The following is a 22,561-nucleotide window of genomic DNA, read 5'->3' on the forward strand; positions in this document are numbered from 1 at the left end:
TTGGGTCAGCTTCTGTTTCTCCGCCTCCAAGGCCTGGCGAGCCAGCTGGCTCTCCTCCAGCTGAACCAGAGCAGCACCAACCTCCCGGAACGAGCGTTCCGCGATCATAGAGGCCTGCAAGGAAAGACAACCGAATGAGCTAAAGCCGGACCAAAAGAGAGGTGATCCCAAAAAAAAAAAAAAAAAAAAAAAAAAAAAATAACAACCGACGGCTTACCCCGGACAGTTGCTGCTTCACAGCGTGTGTCAGCAACAGCGGATCCTTGCTGCTACTGATGGCCCATTTCTCAGAATTGAGCTCGCATAAGCTCAAGGCCATGTCCTCCATCATCTCAGCTCCGAACGGCGCCAATGCACGTCCAAGCCTAGGCACCAGCCTCTTCTCCAAGGCTGGACCATCCAGAACCGCTCCGGCCGGGTGAGGAGATCTCACCCCCTCGGCCAGCTCAGCCCTCTTCACGGCAGACAAGTTATCTGCCCTTCCCTGAGTAACGGCCTTCTCCGCCTCTAGCCGCCTCTTCAAAAAACTATCGGCCCGTCTTACACCCTCCAGGAGGGCAGCGGGAAAACTGGTCGGCTTCCGCGGAAAGTGGAACTTCAGGCCAGGCAGGGGAAGATTGGTTGTCTGTGAAGACGGAGACCCCGGAAGGGTGGACCCCCTTTGGACTGGAGGAGGAGGCAGCCGGGATATTAAGGCCCCGGTCTGTTGCTTTTGCTGCTGCGGTAGCAGAAGTAATTGCCCTTGTTGCTGCTGCTGGTTTGGATGTTGCTGTTGCTGCTGCTGCGGCGTTGGTGATTGTCTCTCTTGTTCCTGTTGCTGCTGTTGTTGTAGTTGTGATTGCTGTCGTTGCTGTTGTTGTTGCCTTCGACCGGGAGAAGAGTGTCTAAGGCGTTTGTTCTTAGCACCCTCAGCATCTCCTCCGGGACGCTTGCTCACCCCAGTTGTCCTCACGGGGAACACAAGCCCTTCCCCGTCGCTACTGCTACTCGAGACCATCATAGTCTCGGAAGGCCCTTCAGCAGGGGACTTCTCTACCCTCGGGGACGCTTGCGCCTCGCCACTTGTCTTCTTGGGGGAGGCAGCCTTACCTCCCCTACCAGCCTTGGGCTTCCGTCCTTTCCCCGTGGGCGGGTCCTGGCTGGTGGCAGCCTTCTTAATAAGCAAAGTAACCCTCCCCAACATCTTGGCTTCGGGATACTCTGCAAGAAACGTACAAAGCAAGGTTAGCGAACCAACAAGAAATGAGAAAGAAGATAAGCGGAAGACAAGACAATCAACAACACAAAAGTACAAGCAAGCCCGCCAGCAGGGAACAAGAAACAAGAAAAAGAAAAGTTTGAAAGGGACGACCATGCACGAGAAACGTGGATGGCCTTCCCCGAGCAAAACAAAACATCGCTTCCTGCTCCAGGAAGCTCCCGTACTCCTTGAAGTCCGGGAAGAACATGCTGAGAGAAGAAGGGTCAACCATGATGACACCTTCTGGCAGACTACCATCACTCAGACACCAGAGGAGCTCATCTACCCTATCACAGTACCTGTCGAAAGGTATCCTACGCGGATCTAGCCTAAGGAAACGAGGATCAAACCCCATCTGAGAGGTTTGGGAAACTTCAGACAGGCTGGGGGTGTGGATCAATCGAAAACTAGTCTTACCTCTCCCGGAGGAACTAGCCCCCGGAGCCCCTTCGTTAGGGTAAGCCGCGGCGTGGCGAGCCTCGATCTCCTCTCCCTCCGGCTGGGGGTCGGGGAACCTCTCCTCCCAACTAGGAGATAAAGTATTTTCGTCCCGAGCGGCTTGGGTGATCACCTTAGACAGCTCCAGGGCAATCTGCTCCCGGATGTCAGCCGACACCTGAGTCTGCCCCCTACCACTTACTGGCTCAATATTCTGGAAGGAGGCGAGTAACCCATACTCCCTCAACGATTCGGAGGTCACAAGTCCCTCCACTCTCAACTCTTCCTCGGAAAGCCCTTCGTAGAACTTGGACCTCCTTATCATCTCCGCGCAGCGAGGTGTCCGCGGAACGACTTCTGCAAAAATCAAATACAAGCGTTAGAGATCCTCCCAAAAGGCAAATCAAACACAAAGAAACAAAGTTGAAAAGGAAAAGAGGAAACACTTACCAGGGATTTTGAAATCCAAAGATAGAGCTGGCACCCTCTTCAGCGGGAAGCCAGTCGTCAGGAACCAGTATTCCCGGAGGTCTGGAACCCTCGCGGTATGACAAGTGGGGCACATCACATCCGGGTGCCTTTCTAGCCTATAAAACCCCACCTTGTCTGAATGACCCCTCATAGGCTGAGACTTCAACCCATAAAAGTACAGCACCTCCTCCGGGGTAGGAGCTTCCAGCCTCCGGGACTTGCAAAAGATGAACCACCCCGCTAAGAGCTTGTAACTGGGAGGAATTAACTGGAAGGGGGCAATCCCCGCCTTCACACAGAAATTGGCGAAGTAACTCCTTAGGGGCAAGTGCGCTCCGCACACTATGTGTGCCCAACTCCAGGCACCAAAGCCTTCGTGGCTCTGGCTAGCTGACTCGCCCAGCACCGACAGACGGTGCCACATCAGACCTGGGATGTTCTTCAGGCCTGCCTCAGAGGAATACAGCTCTAGCATGCCATAATTCCTGAAAAGGTTCGGTTTTTGGTCCATCTCCCAGATGGAACTATTGGAGGTTGGTGGGCTAGCCGCGACCGCTTTCGCTTTTCCTTTCCCCTTTCCACCCGCGACAGGAGAGCCTTTCTCTTGGGCAGAATCAGCCTCCCCCGCAGCAAGGAGTTGTTCCTTCGAGATGTTCGTCACTGGACAAAAGAAAAGAAAGAAGAAAACACTCTAAGCAGTCAGCACCCTTGTCATACCCTAGTGGTATCAAAGGCGTCGGGGAGACCCTCCTCGAAAACTGCTTGGAGAGGCTCCCACCGAGCTTACCGAGGGGTTGGCACCATGCCACCCGAAGGACAGCAAGGAACCAGACTCAGACCCCGAGCCTAAGCCCACCAAAAGAAGTGTTTTTCCAGAGAAAGACACCCTAAAGGCGTTCATGCTTATGCCCTAAAACAGCAAAACACGGGACGACTTTCCAAACGCAAATCGCCAAAACATGCAGAAAAGGCTACTTATCGACTCACAATCAATCACATGCCTACCAAAGCCCTATTCACAAATGCACATAAGCAATAATGGCAGAAACCTCTACTCTAACAACTACCAACAACCTAAGGTTTGGGAGGAAAGAGCAAAGTAGAAATACTTACTGATGTTCAGGTAGTTGGAGGTTGAGGGAGTAACTGGATCACTGCACAGCACGATCGCGAGAAGTAAAAGCTGCAAAGACGAACGGCGATTCAAACCAGGAACTTCGGGAGTAAACCCACTGCCAAATCAAAAAGAAAAGTTTCCAGATACTTACCAAAAGAAATGGCAAGTTCGGGGGAACGTAAGCTGGGAAGCCTGAGAGTTCGAAGGTTTGGAAATCTGAAAATCCTAAAGATGGAGAATCTAAAAGCGTAAAGAGGAAGAAAGGTCCTTTCCCTCGTTTTTATAGCAGGGAAGAGGCCGTTTCGAATTCCTCAAGTGGACGGTCCCGATCTTCCCATTCCGTGTGCATCAGATCCAACGGCTGGAGAGGAAGCGACGATCCTATTTATGACTCCTCGGATGGGAATAAAGTATTTATTTCCCATCATTACACCACCTCGGGCCCGGAGTACCATTAAAAACCGTCAAATCATTAGTTAGATGACTGACGCACGCATACTCAACCAGTCGCCTCACGCACACGTCTTGGTCGCAGAACCATTCCCAGAATGACACGTGGTCCTTGCCGCACTTGAGTACTTGATCTCAAACAGAAGAAATTCTCTTTCTTTTCCATACTAACACTCAGGCGGGAAAAAGGAACCCTTCCGGGAACACAGAAGGTGCCCCCTCGCCTAATCTAAGAAACCGATTGTACAAGCTCCCGGATCCCTCAAAGCTCCGTGAACTTGGGGGGTAAATGTTATCCAGATTTCCGAATAGCGTTTAGATTGATGGCCTCGGGGAAACAGAATTATCGATGTCCTTCACGATAGATGACCAGAGCTCGCGGATATACAGAAAGGCTTCACCTCTCCCGCTTGGTGTCCGGATTACTCCTCCAAGCAAACACCATACGGAAACTCGTCAACTCTCCCGGAGCTCCCGAAGGAGTATCCATCGGGGAAGCTCCTTCCAGGAGAAGCTCTTCGAGTGGTCTCCGCGGAAGCAGTTCCGTGCCTCGCACGGAACAAAGCCAAACGGTCGAGTCCTGGAGGAGGCATATTTGGAATGATATCCGCCTGACACAGGATCCCGCCTGACACGCCCGTCAGGTCAAAGCCGCACACATCCCAGCACGCCTAAGGGTACCTTTTCGCCTACTGTTCCGCTGGCAACTTGGAAAAGACGGCTGACTTTGTGTGTTCCCCATACTTTCACGTAAATATACCCACATAGAGTCTTGTAGCCATGCTACTATAGTAATTGTATCCCTATTTATGGCTGGTGTAATTAAAACTCATGTACGTAGAGAAAAACCCTAATCCAAAACCCTAGCTATAAAGACCCCTTCATTTTACAAGAGGAGGGACGAACAAATGATATAGCAAAAAACTCTACTAAAATCTCTCTAGCTTCATCTTCTTCAAGAGCACCCGAGAGAAACATTGTGAGCGTGTGAAGTTCTTATGCACCAGCCATCTTACTGTAATCTTTTCCAAGTATAATAACATCGACTCGTGGACTAGGGCTTGTTAACGCCTGAACCACGTAAAAACACTGTTTGTTTAGTTACATTTCAGTATTTCTACAGTTCTTATCTTTTTATTATTCTGTTAGTTATTCGTTTCCGAAAAACTCGGTAAACAATTTGTATTTCCTCTTTTGATTTGTGAATTTTGATACTCATGAAAAGAATTGAAAGTGGATTTATGCTCTTTAAATTAGCCATGAACTAATCTTTTGTGGCTTGAATTGTTGATGAACTCTATGTCTTAATTCTAAATTTCTAGCACTTTATTTTAGTAATTTACCCATTGTTCATTAAATTGTGCTTAATGATAAATTCTTGTTATTTCTTGATCACTAATTACAAGATATTGAGTTATATTTGTGCTGGGAAGTTTGAATAAAATGGATAGATTATGACACAAGTGGATAATCTTGTTAGATTATGTTTGTGAATAACATAGGAATGTGATATTTGCCTTGTGTAACATTGATGAATTGATGCTTAATTATGGGTTCTTTAACTTGATTGGCATAGGAATATGTTAAATTAGGTGGAAGAATTAATATTATGGGTCTTGAAAAAGTTTCATGAATGTGTTTTGAATTCTTGTTAACTCTGGGTAGTTTGCTGAGATTTTGCTGCAGCAAAACGTACAGGTCAATTAACATAAAGAGATTTAATAATTCAAGCCTATTTTAACCAATCGATTTTATCTCACCTTTATATTAGCATTGCAGTTTATTTTTGGGCATTTTTAATTGATTCCAAGTAGTGTTAGCTTACAAAAATCAAAACAATTTAATTTTATTACTCTTGTGTAATTGTTTGGTAATTAATTGACACATTTAGTTTTAATTAACAATCCATGTGGAGAAGATCTTGTATACTTATCACTTTATTACTTATTTTGTGACTGTGTACACTTGCACATATTTGATTGAATATTATCACAACAAGTTTTTGGCGCCGTTGTCGGGTATTGAAATTAAAATTTTGTGTATTATTAATTACTTTGCAATTTTTTTTTCTTAGTGTACACTAATCTTATTTGCTTGATCTTGTGCTTCACTAGATTGATTATGTTTCATGAACGAGCATCAAGTCTTTGAGCTAGCCCCTATTGACCCTATGATTGAACGTACCTTTCAAAGAAGGCTAAGGGAACAACGAGCTCAAATTCACCTTGCTATGGCTTAAGAAGGTGAAGGGGTTGAGGAAATTATAGCTCAACCCATGCTTAATGCGGCTGAGGGAGTTGTTAATGAAGCAGCCAATGCTTTGAATGCTACTAATGCAATTGTTATGGCTGATGTCAGAGAAAGGGCAAGGGAGTACGCTGCCCCAATGTTTAATGAGCTGTATCCTAGTATTGTTAGGCCCGAAATTCAAGCTGCTCAATTTGAGTTGAAGCCTGTGATGTTCCAAATGTTGCTGACAGTGGGTCAATTTAGTGGGCTGCCTACGGAAGATCCTCATCTCCATCTTCGTTCATTTTTGGAGGTGAGTGATTCATTCAAGTTGCAAGGCGTTATTGAAGAAGCCTTGAGATTGAAGTTTTTTCCTTTTTCTCTAAGGGACAGAGCTAGAGATTGGCTCAATACACTTCCTTCCAACTCAGTGACTACGTGGCATGAACTAGCTGAGAAATTTTTGATGAAGTACTTCCCTCCAATGAAAAATGCTAAGTTCTAGAATGAAATTATTTCTTTTCAAAAGTTGGAGGATGAGTCGGTATGTGATGCTTGGGAGAGGTTCAAAGAGTTATTGAGGAAGTGTCCACATCATGGAATCCCTCATTGTATTCAAATGGAAACTTTCTATAATGGTCTAAATGCTTCCACATGCATGGTGTTAGATGCTTCGGCAAATGGAGCTATTCTCTCTAAGTCTTACAATGAAGCATATGAGATTTTGGAGAGAATTTCCAACAATAATTACCAATGGTCTAATGTTAGAGCTCCATCGGGAAGGAAAGTAGCGAGTATTCATGAAGTAGATGCTTTGACATCTTTGACCGCTCAAGTTTCACCTATGACCAACCTATTGAAGACCATGAGTATGGGGGGTAACTTGCAATCAACTCCTATAGGCCAAGTAGCAAATGTTTCTTGTGTTTATTGTGGAGGAGGGCACGCATTTGATAGTTGTCCTTCTAATCCCGCTTTGGTTTGTTACTTGGGGAGTCAAAATGACAACCGCAGCAATCCATATTCAATCTCTTACAGTCCGGGTTGGAGGGATCATCCAAATTTTTATTGGGGAGGTCAAAGGGCTAGTTCAAGTGGTGTAGTCATGCAAAATAAGCCTACATATCCATCGGGTTTTTCTCAACAAGCAAGAGCTCAACCTCCTCCTTTACAAGTTTCTCAAACAAGCTCTTTGGAGAATTTGGTGAAAGAGTATATGGCCAAGAATGATGCAGTAATTCAAAGTCAAGCAACGTCTTTGAGGAACCTAGAGATTCAAATGGGGAAGCTAGCTAATGAGTTGAGGAATAGATCATTAGGCACCTTTCCTAGTGATACCGAAAATCCAAGGAGATATGGTAAAGAGCAATGCAAGGCGATCACTTTGAGGAGTGGTAAAAATCTGGAGTTGAATGAGGACAATCCTAAGAGAAAAATTGAGCCTACTTTAATCCAAAGTAGTGTGGAAAAAGAAGAAAGAGTTGTGAGTTCTGATATGTCCAATACTGATACTGAAGCAAATGCTGCAAAATGCATCAGAGAAGCCAATGTGCAAGCCACCTCCACCATTTCCTCAACGATTTCAAAAGTAGCAGCAAGATAGACAATTCCGAAGATTTTTGGATGTTTTGAAGTGTTGTACCCTAACTTTAGCACGAGTTCACTTACTCAGCTCGGGTACAGCTGGTAGGTAAATACATGGAAAGATAACCAAGTAGAATATGTGGTTATTAACCATGTGAGTAGCTCGAGAATCGAAATGGTCAAATCAAGTATTAGGCGTCCTGGACTTATTACGAGCCTGGAGTCAGATAGGTGTCAAGCTTGAGCTCATATGAGATATTCAGCTCATGAGGACCCAGATATAACACATACTAAAGGATCCCAAGAGACTCAGGGATTCTTTATACGTTCATTAATGACCAGACTGCATCATATTTATGTCATTTATTACCCTAGATAGCAGGAATGTGTTTATTATGTTATCTGATCATATCCCAATGTAAATGGGAATAATTTGTATTAATTATATACCATATGTGTAATTACGTGTTTTTCTTACATGGTGACCCAAGCCTGTCCATGGAATTCCCCTATAAATACTGAGAATATTGGACAAGAAAGGGGACCATTATTCTATATTACTGAAACTCTGCCAAAATAGAGAGAGAAACAGTAATAATATTGACTCGTGGACTAGGTGGATTTTAACCACTGAACCACGTAAAAGTTCGATGCTTTTGAGTGAGTTCTTGTTATTTCATTACGGTTTACTACTAATCACTAATCTGCCCTTTTTACTTCTTAATTTCTCATTGGCGAAAAACTGCGTCAACAGTTTGGTGCTTTCATTGAGAGCGAATTAGTGCTACACAAGTCCCAGTCCATTTTTCGTCATGGTGGTCACTCGCTCAATGCACGATAATGAGACAGAACGGTTCGGTGGGCAGGAGGCCCATCATACCGGCATTCCTGATGAAGGGAACCGGATGTTCAACAACAGTCAAGAAAGCAACTAGCGGATCAAGGCGATACTGGGAGTTCGGCATTGTTACCACCAAATCCTGATCCAGGTTATCTGACTGCCATGGAAATGGAAAACATGCAACTCAGAAGCCATCTCGCTACGGCAAACAAGTAGAATGATGAGGCTTTGGCTCGATTACCCCCTCTTGTAACCGCCGTTAATGTCAGAAAGAGGCGAAGTGGGTCTCATAAGTCCCACGGGAATAACCGATCCAAACCAAATCGATCTGTCAGGACTGCCACTCCATGTTCTGTGCATGTGGGGCGAGATCACCAGAATGCTTGGCCCAGTGACCATCACAGGGGTCATCAACATGTCAGTCGATCAGTCAGGACTGCAACCCCAAGTTCGGTGCCTTCTTTACAGGCCCCCAGGAATGTCCATGACAATCCTCGATGAGGGGTTGGGACAGGCTTGCGAAGGCATAATTCTCCAACAAATCCTTCTGTACCACGATCGGATCACCGAGCACCGAGATCTAGGGACATTGGAATAGAATAGAGACGGGCTAATCTAGTCTGTCCTGACAGAACAAGGATAGCCTCACCAATAAGGCATCCGACACCACCTCGTCCTTAATGAGATATTCAAGCTTATGGGGACAGCAGGAGAAATCCTCCCCCATCCACGAATACTTCTGCTCCATGAACATGTGTTGAGAATCCAGGCCCTCGATCTCAATCGCGGGCTATAAGCTTCGCAAATAGAAGTTACTGGACCAAAATTCATCAAAGTGGCAGGTCTGAGAGCGACCTAACAAATCACTTGAGTTCAGCGCAAAGCCCTCGGTATGACCCATAACCTGACTTGCGCGATCATCTGAACTCACAAAGAAGGGATCTAGCTCGGGATGAAGGTGTTAGGTATACTCGACACGAATGAGTTCCGTCCATAGTACGCGACAACGAGAATGCCCCACCAAACCAAGCTTGAGCTTGGAGGGACAATAACCCGTCAAATGCGTACAATAGGACAGGTGCTGTTGAACAGCCCCCAGATGACCTAGGGACAAGGGACCAAACCCTCTAGAGACTAGCTCTAATGGAAGAGAAAATGAAAATACTTTTATCTGGAAAAGAAAAGGATGATTGTGACTCAAACGAGGAGCTCGAGCCTTTCGCTCCAAACATTGCAGCGACAACATATCCTATGGGTTTTAGGATGCCCCACATGTCAAAATTTTATTGAAATGGAGATCCGTCCGATCACCTCAGAATGTTTAACACCGTGATGATGACCCAAAATTTCGAGCTCAATCTAAGGTGTATCATGTTCCCTACAACTCTAGTCGGGTCTGCTAGGCGGTGGTTTAAGCAATACAAGAAACATTCCATAAGCTCGTGGAAAGAATTTTCTTCCAATTTAAAAAAATCATTTCGAGCTTCATAGGCAGCTCAGGTTGAGGCTGATTCTTTGGCCAACATGAAGCAACAACCTAGGAAGACAGTAAAGGAATATCTAAGAAGATTTGCCAACGTTGCTACACGGCCTAGGGATGCTGATGACATTTCCAAGCTCATGGAATTGAGGACGGGAATCCTTGTCGGGGGCGACTTATGGAAGGAACTCCAAAGAAAAGGAGTTAAGAGCATAGATGAATTCTTGGCCCAAGCTCAAGAGTGGATAACCCTAGAGGAGGCGCGAACTTCTGTCGTAGGAATTAGCCAGACCCCTGTCCAACCCGTTGGAGCAGTAATGGATGTTGCAGCTACGACTCAAACCACTGCCCAAAATAACCAAGGGGGGAATAACAAAAGGAAGGGGAATGGTGAGGGTGACCAGAGCAGGACGAAGAAAAATAAGTCCGGAGAAAAATTCAAACCTGTCTACGCTACTTATACTGACTTAACGGACACCCGAGAGCACATTTCTCTGGCAAATTCTAATAGTCTTCCATGGAAGAAGCCAGAACGGTTGAGGAACCAGAGGGCGAAGAGAGATTCCTCAAAATTTTGTCGATTCCATAATGACATCGGTCATAACACTGATGACTGTCGATAGTTGAAGGATGAAATCAAAACTCTCATCAGAGCTGGACCATTGGCCCAATACGCCCGAAATCGGATAGTCCCTAATCAGTCCACCAGGAAGAACCCTCAATCAGTCCCTGAAGCTCCGATAGGCCAAATTGGAGCACAGGAAAATCAGGTTGAACCCCCTCCGATAGTAGGGGAGATATAACCACTATTGTAGGAGGACCACATTTGGCAGGCACGAGTAGCGGGGCCCAAAAGAGGTACATTAATGAGCTGAAGGTTCATAACGGGGTGGAGTTCATCCCGGAGCAACGATTATTGAAACAACAGTGATTGGAAAAGCAACCAATCATTTTCACGGAAGAGGATGCTTGCCATGTACAATTCCCACATAATGATTTGCTGGTGATAACCGTTCAGCTCGCCAACCGAAGGGTCTGAAGGACACTAGTGGATAACGGAAGCTTTGTGAATCTACTTTTCAGGTCCACACTAGAAAAAATGGGGTTATCCGTAACTGATTTGAAGGCGACCTCAATGACTTTTTACGGGTTTTCGGGTGAAGGGTCAGCAGCCATCAGGATAATTAGACTGGTGGTGACGTTGGGAGAAGAATCATGAATTGTTTCCAAAGTAGTCGAGTTTGTGGCAATCGATTGTCCGGCCGCATACAATGCGATTTTGGGCCGACCTGTGCTGATGGCATTTGAAGCATAACCTATATCCGCCACCTTCCAATGAAATTCCCCTCAGCTAAAGGGATATGTGCAGTCAGAGGTGATCGGCTCGCTGCCAGGGAATGCTATAGCATTTCTATGATGGGAAAATCACAACCCGGGCAGAAAGCAATGCTCATAAATGACGAAGGTGAGGAATCGCAGGAAGTGGAAGTAGAAGTCACTCATCAAATGGAAGAACCTTATTAGGAAAAGCATAGTGAGGGCTCCCAACGCGAAGACATTGACCAGCAGGTCAATGAAGACAGATCAGAGCTCAAAGACATAGAAGAGCTCGAGGAAGTAAACATCGATCCCAAGGAATCTTCAAGAATCGTGAAGATTGGAAAGAATCTTGATGACAAAAGAAAGGCGGAGCTGGTCAATTTTTTATAGAAAAACCTGGATGTCTTTGCTTGGTCGCATGAGGATATGGTGGGAATCAATCCGAATATAATAATGCACACTTTAAATTTGGACAAGAATGTGCCTACAAAATCCCAAAAACGGAGAATTTTGAGAACGGCTTGAGCTGAAGCCCTTGAGGAAGAAGTAGCTCAGTTATTGAAATGTGGGTTTATCTGGGAGGCAAAATACCCGATTTGGGTAGCCAATCCCATGCTAGTCCCAAAGCTGAACAAGAAGTGGAGAACATGTATCGATTTCTCCAACCTAAACAAAGCTTGTCCCAAGGACTATTTCCCGCTGCCAAGGATTGACCAGTTGGTAGATGCCACGGCAGGTCATGAGCTCATGTCTTTCATGGACGCGTACTCTAGTTATAACCAAATCGTGATGAGCCCTGTAGACCAAGAGCATACTAGTTTCATGACCGAGCATAACGTATATTGCTACAAAGTTATGCCATTCGGATTGAAGAATGCCGGGGCCACATACCAATGCTTGGTTAACAAGATGTTCACTAACCAGATCGGGAGAAATATGTAGGTATATGTCGATGACATTCTTGTCAAGTCAAAGACTGCCGAAAACCATGTATCCAATCTGGAAGAGTGTTTTGAAATATTAAGGAGGTATGACATGAAGCTGAATCCCCAGAAATCCACTTTCAGGTGGCATCTGGAAAGTTTATGGGATTCATAGAGGCAAATCAAGAGTCAGACCCTTGCTGATTTTATGACTGAATGCACCAAAAACTTCAATCAAGAGTCAGGCCCTTGCTGATTTTATGACTGAATGCACCAGTTTTCAGGACAAACTCATGGGAGAGCCGGTGCAGGAATTATGGAAAATCTTCATTGACGGACCATCAAATGAGAATGGATCAAGAGCGGGGATCATCTTAATCTTGCCAAAAGGGCATAGGTTCCATACACCTCTGAGATTCAGATTTGAGGCATCCAATAATGAAGCAGAATATGAAGCCTTGGTTGCAGGACTAAGGGTGGCAAGAGAGCTGAAGGCGAAAGCTGTCCAGTGCTATAGTGATTCCCAGATCATGGTGAATTAGGTATTGTGAGAATACCAAGCTCGAGGCATCAAGATTGCGGCCTACCTGGCTAAGGCAAAGAGGGAACTTTCTGAATTTGAGTACAACTCTATTGAACAGATGCCCCGCGAGCAGAATTATAACGCTGACGCTTTGGCACGACTTGGTACCATAAAAGAGGCTAAAATATTAAGTGTAGTGCTAGTGGAGTTCTTGGAGAGCCCAAGTGTAACAGGAGAAGCAACAAAGGTACGAATGATTGATGTAAGACCAACCTGGATGACTCCTATAATGGAGTATCTCGCAACAAAAAAGTTACCTAATGACAGAAAAGGCACAAGAAAAATACTCTATCAAGCTCCAAGGTACGTAATAATCGATGGGACCTTATATCGGCATGGCCATTTGTTGCCTCTCCTACGATGTGTTCTACCAGAGGAAGCAAAAACTATTTTGCAAGAAATACACAAATGTTTTTGTGGAGATCATGCTGGGGGCAAAACCTAGCACTGAAGGTACTGAGACAGGGCTATTTTCGGCCCACTTTAACGAAAGATTCGATCTTGTATGTCCAGAAGTGTGACAAATTCCAGCGTTTCACCATAGTTTCCCGAGCTGCTCCAGTCGAGCTAACAATGATTACCTCCCTGTGGCCATTTTTAGCATGGATAATTGATATGATAGGTTCCCTACCAATGGGAAAATGAGGAGTTCGATATGCGGCACTGGCAATCGATTATTTCACGAAGTGGGTAGAAGCAGAACCTCTGGCAACCATCACTTCAACGAAAGTCCTGAATTTTGTGGTAAAAATTATCATTTGTCGATTTGGACTCCCTAAGAAAATCGTGTTAGATAATGGAACACAATTCGATAGTGATCTTTTCACAAAATTTTGTGAAAGATACGACATAACAAAGAGTTTCTCATCAGTAGCATACCCACAAGCCAATAGGCAGGTCGAGACTGTGAATAAGACCCTTAAGGCAAGCCTGGAGAAGAGGTTGGACGAAGCCAAAGAATTATGGCCTGAACAGCTCCTACAATGTAACGACCTAAATTTGCTAATAAGGCTTGGAGCCTTGATTAGTGTGCCAGGAGGGCAATAATTGTTTTACTGCATTAATTTATGTGAATTTATGGAATATGTGATTAGTATGCATGTTTAGGTGAAATAAATATTCATGTGGACCCCGTTTGTATGATAGGGGTAAATTGGTAATGTTAGCCCGCTGAGGGCATATATGTGGTAATTGTATTATGTGATCTGTACCACGTGAGTGTGGTGTTATTATTGTGATGCACGTGCCGAGACGGTCCTAGAGAGCTAGTTAACTCAAAAGTCACAACGGGATTTTATACCCGGCTCGGGAGGAGCCTAGGGGTACCTTGGGAATTTTATGATTTAGTTGAGATTTAGCGGCTATTGGTTATTGGTGATTGAGTAACCTGGGTAACCATTAGTTACTGCTGTGAGTAACAAGTTTAGATGGAAAATGGTAGAATTGAAATATAAGTGGAAGGACTAGAGTGCCCTTGGGGCTTAGTTAGAAAAGGATAGGTAAGGAGGGGTAAAATGGTCATTTGGCAAGGGGTTTAGACAAATTGCAGCTGGGTTGTACGGGGTACTCGGTTTAGGCTTGTCATTGTTTGGTTTTGTTAAAAATAAAGAGAAGAAAAAATAGAAGAAGAAAAGTTAGGGCAAGAAGAGGAAGAAGAGAAGAAGGGAGCTGAAACTTGAAGGATTTAGGGGGAGAATCAAGGAAGGTTAAAGGTTGAATTCTCTCTTGAGGTAAGGATTTTATGCAATCTTTAGGTTTGTTTCTATTTTTGATATGAGGAATTTAAATGCATGTGTTAAGTTTTAAGTTTTGTTTGAGTTTGCTGAAATTAGAAATCAAAGGGTGGATTTTGAGTGTGATTTTGTTTTGATCTTGATGCTAGTGTTTATGGGTTGTTGGGTGGTTCATTTTAGGTTTTGATTTGGTTTTGGGGCTTGGGTACCTGCTTGGGATGATTTGGAGTGGTGTTAGCTCGGGAAAATGCAGGGGGAAAACCCAAAAATCTGGGTTTCGCGTAGGAGCGCCGCGACCCTGTTCTTGGGCGCCGCGGCGCGAGGCTATTTCTGGGTAGGGGGAAGGCTTCTGACTTGCTGGGCACCGCGGCCCTATTGGGCAGGGCGCCGCGGCCCTCTTGGGTAGCGCCGCGGCGCTAGGCCATTTTCAGGACTTGAAATTATGCATTTTTGAGCTTTTGCTCCGGGGGTTCAGGGGATGTTTCCGATGGATTGTTTTAGGAATTTGGGAGTTCCGAGAGTGTGGGATTGGTCCCGGGAAGTGGTTATGAATTGATTAGTACTAAAGGATGTTTCATGTGTGTTGTGACTAGGTTATTGGTGAGGCTCGTGCTTAAGGACCGTGCTCGCGGCTTTAGTGCATCAGGAAGCTCGGAATACAGGTAAGAAAACTATAACACCCGTAGGATAGGGCATGGGCCCATAGTGTAATTGCGGGGCACAACCCTATATTGTATGATGAGATGATTGCAGGGCACGACCCTATATTTTGCATTACATGTTAGGGTGCATATTTAAATGAATTGATATTTGTTTGAATGTTATTTTGAGATATACTATATGTGTGATTATAGTGAAATGAACGGCTATGGCCGAGGGCGGCAAGGCCGAGAACGGCAGCGAGGCCGGAAGTAACACTTAGCACATGGGATGCTTATAGTCAGGGTAGGACCCAGAGGATACATGTGAGATCCTTACGGTGAGGACCAAGACCCCAGGCTGTGGTAAGGGTTCTGGGGCGGCATGGCCGTGTTTGCTTAGTCTAATGGTTGACTTATTTATATGTGGATTATCTGATATGATAAACTGTATAAATTGCATATGTTATGTTCTGCATGAGTTTTCTTGCTGGGCTTCGGCTCACGGGTGCTCTGTGTTGCAGGTAAGGGCAAAGACTGAGTCAACCAACCATGAGTACGGAGAGCGTGAAGCGACGCGTACATGTTTGGCCTGCCCGACTGCTTTGGTTGGGGGTTTATTCGAAAATGGCTGTAATAATCTACGATTTTTATAACTGATCAATGGTAAACTTATTTTAAGATGTAAATAGTTTTCAAACCTTATTTTTGGATCCCAAATGTTTAATACTAGAAGTTTTATTGAAACAACGCATTTTTCTAAGACTACAGCCTTAACTTTTAATTAGTCACACTTTTGTTTCAAAACCTCGGTTAGCGAGTTCATTGCACATTGTTTTGTCTTAAAACTCACTTAGTAACGACTCTAAGGAAGTAGGGCGTTACAATTTGGTATCAGAGCGAGCCAAGGTTTATTGGTTCTGGAGATCGACCGAACATGTACGCTCGCTGTCAGTGACAAGCTCGACTCAGGGTTGGTTGGTATGATTGATTGACATGTTTGAACATATGTTTGAATGCCCTGTTTTCCTGCTTATTTATATGGAGCATGAGGGATGAGTTGACATATTCATGAGATACTGTTGGGGTTGGGTCCTTGACTATTGCATGTTGAGATTGATGCGTGCTGAATAACATTACTATGCATATGGATGAATATTGGCATAATGGTTTACATATTGAGTTATGTGGTTGATTGTTTAAATTGAATTCGTATGTTATATCCGTTTATTTGCTTGTGTGAAGCATGTTGAGACCTGGGTATACTTGGCGATGTTAAAATCTGGTAGCTAAATGTTTATCATTGTGGTTTGGCCTATATATGCTTTGTGTGTGCATGATAACTGTGGTTATTTGGATCTAGTTGTGGTTTGGTTCAGGGTATGAACCTCAGAGTTCAGGAGTTTGGTCAGTTTTGACAAATGAACTCGAGTTGTTGGTTCCTAGAAGGGTTTGTGGACCTAATATTGGGTTAAAAAGGGGGATTCTAGATATAAGTTGGAGTTGAGATCTCCAGTTATCCCTGAAAGCAGCAGCAGAGGGTCACTAGTGTGTGAGTAAGCTGTGGAGTTTGTTAGTTGAGATGGGATAGAAGAACAACGGATTTCTCTGGGGAAATAGCTGATTTTGATGTTTTAATAGTAAGGTTACCAGTGTTGGTTTACTGTGAGGTATGGACAGATAAGGGTATTATATGAAAGGCTTAAAGGGTGTTATCCTCGGGTTTTGAGGAGAGTTCGGACTGACAAGGAAATTATCAATAGACGGGCAGAGTTAATTCCACCCTTGGTTAAGAGGATGAGAGATCCTGATTAGAGGGTTGTGTTAAATGTTGAGGCAGGGAGATGCCTGGAAATGGTACTCGGGCTGAGGTACTGGCTTAACGGGTTGGCAAGAACCTAGATGATGGATGGTTAGAAGAGGTTATAAAGGCATGATCTGAACTGTGGAAAGTGGAGGCCTTATAAGTTTGGTTTGGACTATTGGGGGTAACAATAGTGTAAATCAATGGGTTTGGTGAATTGGATAATTCATTTCGGGAATTTTTACTGATAGATGTATTCGGAATTGATGGCGACCCATTTAAGGATATGAGATCTGGAATAGTCTAAGGTATTTGGGTCGCTCTGAGGTAAGAGTTTACCGTCTGCATGTGGATGGCGGAGAGGGCCATGTTGTTCGAGGAACTGATGGTTGATGTATAGAGCATGAGTGCTAGAGCCGCAAGGGCGGTGCTTCCTTTGATGGAGTTAGTAAAGAGAGAATTGTGATAATCAAAGTTGAAAGAACCCCGGATAGTGTTGTGGCTTCTGGTTTTGCCCAGAAAGGGGAAAAGTCTGATTGATAAGATGGTACTTTTGTTGATAGGATGCAGCGAGGTCGGATTCTCGATTTTTGAGGTAGAAGGACCCCAGACAGTGCTTGGGCACCTGATTTGAGATTGAAAAGAAGCCTGATTGAAAAGGTAGTTATCAAGATGGTGACAGGAACCAGGGAGGTTATTTGGTATGCATGAGGGAAAGGATGCCACCTGAGAGGAGGTCAGGTGAGGGCATGACTTCTACATGAAATGACTCGATATGTTAGGATGAATTTCCCATGGTGAGGGAACGGGGAACTGAAATGCATCGATACATTCAAAGTTTGAGGCTGAGTCCTCAAGGAGGAGTATTTAACTGACGAGCTTACGCTTTGGTCAGGTAACGGACTGGAAGAACTCGGTGTTGAGAATGCTCCGAGAGGGTGATGGACATAGAGAGGTTGCCTCAAAGGTGCCATTTGAGAGGCTGAGGACAGTAATACCTATTGAGAAGAAATTTGAAACTCTGGCAGATGGATTGTAGAGGATATCATCTGGAGTACGTAAAGGAGACAGAGCTGACCAGTGGGAAAGTTATGTGGGTACGTAAAGAAAGATTTAGGGAATACTTCAAGGTCGGACTACAGATAGGATTGGTATAAGAAATGTAGTAAAGGATGGTTTTGGCTGACAGAAAGTCTATTGAAGCAATCGAAGGAATTTGAACCTGGTGTAGCCAGTGTGTTATACTGCGGGGATTGCTAGCATCGTTGGGTTAAGACGAAAAGTACAATGTTGGATACAAGATGGGACGATGTCCCCAAGAGTTGATCTATGACCTGGTTATTACTAGTTGGAAACCAAGGATAGAGACATTTCGTGAATTGTCTAGTTTGCACCGGGTAGGGTGTGAGGAGTTGGTAACAAAGATTCTGGAATGGTTCAAGCTGCAGCAGCACAGGTAAGTTCTTTAGGCAGAGAATGCGTGAACGGTTTGGACAAGTCCCCTTCAAGCTCACGAGTAGTGCATGCAGATTACTCCCAGACGGAAATGGTGAGCAAGCGACTATGCGGAAGACGTTTGTACCCAGAAGGCGGAGTCACAGGTAAGGTTCTACGGAGTGTTAGTTTGGGTGTCGTCAGAAGTACTCAGAATAGAGCTACAAGAAGAAAGGACAGGTATGAGAAGATTTGTTCTGAAGTCACAAAGAAGCTAATGAAGAACATTTGAAGAACAGAAAGCATAACAAGACTGGTAAGCGCATCATCTATTGCATAAGCACCTCCGGAGATAACTACATCAGAGATGAGGAGAACAGTAAAACTTGAGATTTGACGGACCGAGTGGTGTCACATCAGAAAGAAATTCAGAACACAGGTAAGATTTGATTGGTATCGGGCGATGATGGAATTTGTGTGTGTTATGGTTAAGTATAGACTGATGGCATAAAGGACCTGATCTATGGTAAGGAGATGGAATTGGGGGGGGGGGGGGGTAGTGTACCACGATTTGGGCACGCCCAGGAATAAATTGACGCGAGGATGGATTGAACCTTGCGGGAGGCGACTGAATGGATCATGGTTGATACACTTGGAACGTTAAGTCGACTATTGTGCAGAGCATAAGGTACTTGAGTGTTGGGTATTAGTAAAAAGGTTAACGTTGAGACCCAGATGTGGTGAAAAGTAGCAGACGGGTGATCGGTGTTTGAAATCCTCGATTGAGCGAGGGGAAAATTTATTTGGAGGCGGAACTTCTAGCTGGGAGGCATGTTTCAATCAAGGAATAACACTATAAATTGTAATGGAATGGACGAGGCAACGACTGAGATTGACATAACGTTATTAGGTAATGATTAGCTGTTGAGTGTCACTGAACTATGGCATCCAAAGTGTTGGCTTTGGTTGAAGCAGGGAAGGACTCTGCCATGGTGGTACAAGTTAGGATACCAGGATCGAGTGAAAGATCCAATCAGATTTGGTTTATGAATGAGAATTCTGAATGGATATCATTCCACCTCCTAGGGTATGTTGTACCGGGAGGGTTGATCGGGTGACGGAATTTAGTGATTCTTTTGGTCACTGAGGGGTTAAGTGATGTGGTGGTGTATCGTGGGGATAGACCACAATAGACCTTAAGTAAGGCGTTTGGACATGAAAAGTTTTAACTCGGTTGTTTGAGTTAATGTTGTTGGGTCAAGTGAACTGGTTTCAGGATAAAACGTCGATGATACTGAATTGAGACCCTATAGTATTTTAAATTTTGGAATGGATCTAGAGAACGAAAAAGAACAGAGTGGGAACCTGGAATTATCAGTTGATTGCAAGTGGAATGGCAGTCTGAAAGTTTATCGGATATCTTAAGGAATTGAGCGCTGAGTAGGCGAATACTTGAGGTATTAAGGGAAGTGTAATCCCTGGTAAGTTATTCGTGGTGGCAGTTGCTGGTGTCTTGTTAATGTAACGCGACATAGGGCTTGGTAAGAGGTGAAGGATAGTGAATACTACGGTTTGGCTTTAGTTCAGAGAGAAAGCCAAAGAGGTCGTTGAAACTTCTTAAGGCAGGAGTGTCTGCCTATTTGAAAGAATAAAGAGCTGGTAAATTGTTAAATTATGAGGAAATAAAGTTCCGGAAGGAAAGATTTGTAACTCTATGTAATAACAGACAAGGATTTGTATGGTGTTCAGAGAAAGAAGGGAGAGTTCTGACTCTTGATTCAACATAAAATTCTGAAGTTTTACCAAGGGTTAGGCCAGCGGGGCCTACCAACTGATCCCACCTAGTAGAGGTGACAAATTTTGAGTACCTCTGGAATCAGGAATAAGACAATGAATTGGTCATTGTAATCTAGGCAGACCCTGAGGCTTCAGCAGGGTTGCGGTGTAAACGAGGGGCCATCGAGAGTATGGCTATTAGACAAGATCTAGTGGGTCAAGATTGTTACTCCTGTAAGAGTGTTGTTGGGAAGTAAGGTTAAGGCGGTGGGCCTTGGAAATTATGGTCAGAGTTGTGGGTTTACTGACTGAGGTGTTTGGGTAAATTTCGAGGACGAAATTTTTATGAGAAGGGGATAGTTGTAACGACCTAAATTTGCTAATAAGGCTTGGAGCCTTGATTAGTGTGCCAGGAGGGAAATAATTGTTTTACTGCATTAATTTATGTGAATTTATGGAATATGTGATTAGTATGCATGTTTAGGTGAAATAAATATGCATGTGGACCCCGTTTGTATGATAGGGGTAAATTGGTAATTTTAGCCCGCTGAGGGCATATATGTGGTAATTGTATTATGTGATCTGTACCACGTGAGTGTGGTGTTATTATTGTGATGCACGTGCCGAGACGGTCCTAGAGAGCTAGTTAACTCAAAAGTCACAACGGGATTTTATACCCGGCTCGGGAGGAGCCTAGGGGCACCTTGGGAATTTTATGATTTAGTTGAGATTTAGCGGGTATTGGTTATTGGTGATTGAGTAACCTGGGTAACCATTAGTTACTGCTGTGAGTAACAAGTTTAGATGGAAAATGGTAGAATTGAAATATAAGTGGAAGGACTAGAGTGCCCTTGGGGCTTAGTTAGAAAAGGATAGGTAAGGAGGGGTAAAATGGTCATTTGGCAAGGGGTTTAGACAAATTGCAGCTGGGTTGTACGGGGTACTCGGTTTAGGCTTGTCATTGTTTGGTTTTGTTAAAAATAAAGAGAAGAAAAACTAGAAGAAGAAAAGTTAGGGCAAGAAGAGGAAGAAGAGAAGAAGGGAGCTGAAACTTGAAGGATTTAGGGGGAGAATCAAGGAAGCTTAAAGGTTGAATTCTCTCTTGAGGTAAGGATTTTATGCAATCTTTAGGTTTGTTTCTATTTTTGATTTGAGGAATTTAAATGCATGTGTTAAGTTTTATGTTTTGTTTGAGTTTGCTGAAATTAGAAATCAAAGGGTGGATTTTGAGTGTGATTTTGTTTTGATCTTGATGCTAGTGTTTATGGGTTGTTGGGTGGTTCATTTTAGGTTTTGATTTGGTTTTGGGGCTTGGGTACCTGCTTGGGATGATTTGGAGTGGTGTTAGCTCGGGAAAATGCAGGGGAAAAACCCAGAAATCTGGGTTTCGCGTAGGAGCGCCACGACCCTGTTCTTGGGCACCGCGGCGCGAGGCTATTTCTGGGTAGGGGGAAAGCTTCTGACTTGCTGGGCACCGCGGCCCTATTGGGCAGGGCGCCGCGGCCCTCTTGGGCAGCGCCGCGGCGCTAGGCCATTTTCAGGACTTGAAATTATGCATTTTTGAGCTTTTGCTCCGGGGGTTCGGGGGATGTTTCCGATGGATTGTTTTAGGAATTTGGGAGTTCCGAGAGTGTGGGATTGGTCCCGGGAAGTGGTTATGAATTGATTAGTACTAAAGGATGTTTCATGTGTGTTGTGACTAGGTTATTGGTGAGGCTCGTGCTTAAGGACCGTGCTCGCGGCTTTAGTGCATCAGGAAGCTCGGAATACAGGTAAGAAAACTATAACACCCGTAGGATAGGGCATGGGCCCATAGTGTGATTGCGAGGCACGGCCCTATATTGCATGATGAGATGATTGTAGGGCACGGCCCTATATTTTGCATTACATGTTAGGGTGCAGATTTAAATGAATTGATATTTGTTTGAATGTTATTTTGAGATATACTATATGTGTGATTATAGTGAAATGAACGGCTATGGCCGAGGGCAGCAAGGCCGAGAACGGCATCGGGGCCGGAAGTAACACTTAGCACATGGGATGCTTATAGTCAGGGTAGGACCCAGAGGATACATGTGAGATCCTTACGGTGAGGACCGAGACCCCAGGCTGTGGTAAGGGTTCTGGGGCGGCATGGCCGTGTTTGCTTAGTCTAATGGTTGACTTGTTTATATGTGGATTACCTGATATGATAAATTGTATAAATTGCATATGTTATGTTCTGCATGAGTTTTCTTGCTGGGCTTTGGCTCACGGGTGCTCTGTGTTGCAGGTAAGGGCAAAGACTGAGTCAACCAACCATGAGTACGGAGAGCGTGAAGCGACGCGTACATGTTTGGCCTGCCCGACTGCTTTGGTTGGGGGTTTATTCGAAAATGGCTGTAATAATCTACGATTTTTATAACTGATCAATGGTAAACTTATTTTAAGATGTAAATAGTTTTCAAACCTTATTTTGGGATCCCAAATGTTTAATACTAGAAGTTTTATTGAAACAACT

The 22,561-nt window shown here is 44.3% G+C and overlaps 1 non-coding gene across 1 annotated transcript; it reads right to left on the reverse strand.

Moving 5' to 3' along the window:
• Nucleotides 1-6,442: 6,442 nt before the first annotated feature.
• On the reverse strand, nucleotides 6,443-6,548 carry LOC133820056 (small nucleolar RNA R71). The gene has a single exon (XR_009886490.1). It is a non-coding gene; the product is annotated as a small nucleolar RNA R71 (small nucleolar RNA).
• Nucleotides 6,549-22,561: the final 16,013 nt, after the last annotated feature.

The sequence above is a fragment of the Humulus lupulus genome, chromosome 2 (genome assembly GCF_963169125.1).
Source record: "Humulus lupulus chromosome 2, drHumLupu1.1, whole genome shotgun sequence".
Taxonomy (NCBI): domain Eukaryota; kingdom Viridiplantae; phylum Streptophyta; class Magnoliopsida; order Rosales; family Cannabaceae; genus Humulus; species Humulus lupulus.